This window comes from Penaeus monodon, chromosome 28 (assembly GCF_015228065.2).
Source record: "Penaeus monodon isolate SGIC_2016 chromosome 28, NSTDA_Pmon_1, whole genome shotgun sequence".
Lineage (NCBI taxonomy): Eukaryota > Metazoa > Arthropoda > Malacostraca > Decapoda > Penaeidae > Penaeus > Penaeus monodon.
In genome coordinates, this window is record NC_051413.1 from 3,149,410 (window position 1) to 3,149,940 (window position 531).

Here is a 531-nt window from a genome sequence, read left to right on the forward strand (position 1 = left end):
GTGCTCCTAAGTCCTAATGTTACTCACAGTCTTCATGTTGATAGTCGACCTCAGTGGACCTCGATTGTCACATTCAACGGGACACAAGCCTTTATATATGCCTTGTCTTTGCATTTCGTCAACAGTACTTTATCAGCGGAATGTGACCCAAGTGTAAACAAGGAAAATGTGAGAACGCTGATTGAACTTGGGTACAGTTACTGAAAAAAAAAGATTTTTTGTGAATACGGTGTTTGTCTTTCTCTATTTCTTACTCAATTTCTCACCCTAAAAAACCTGTTCTTTGTACATGTTAGCCACACGGAATACCAGCTCACGTGCCAAAATCATAAACGAGTCTGTGTGAAACTGAAAAAGACAATTTAATCATTGCATTAATGACGTCACACATTGTTTTAATAATCAAAGTCACCAGTAAATTAAGTATATGTATATATATATTAATTACACATATGGTTGTATTTCAAACACAAAACAATTGAAATCTTCAATATGGCATTTTCAGTTATCAGTAATAGTTCTTGCAGTTAT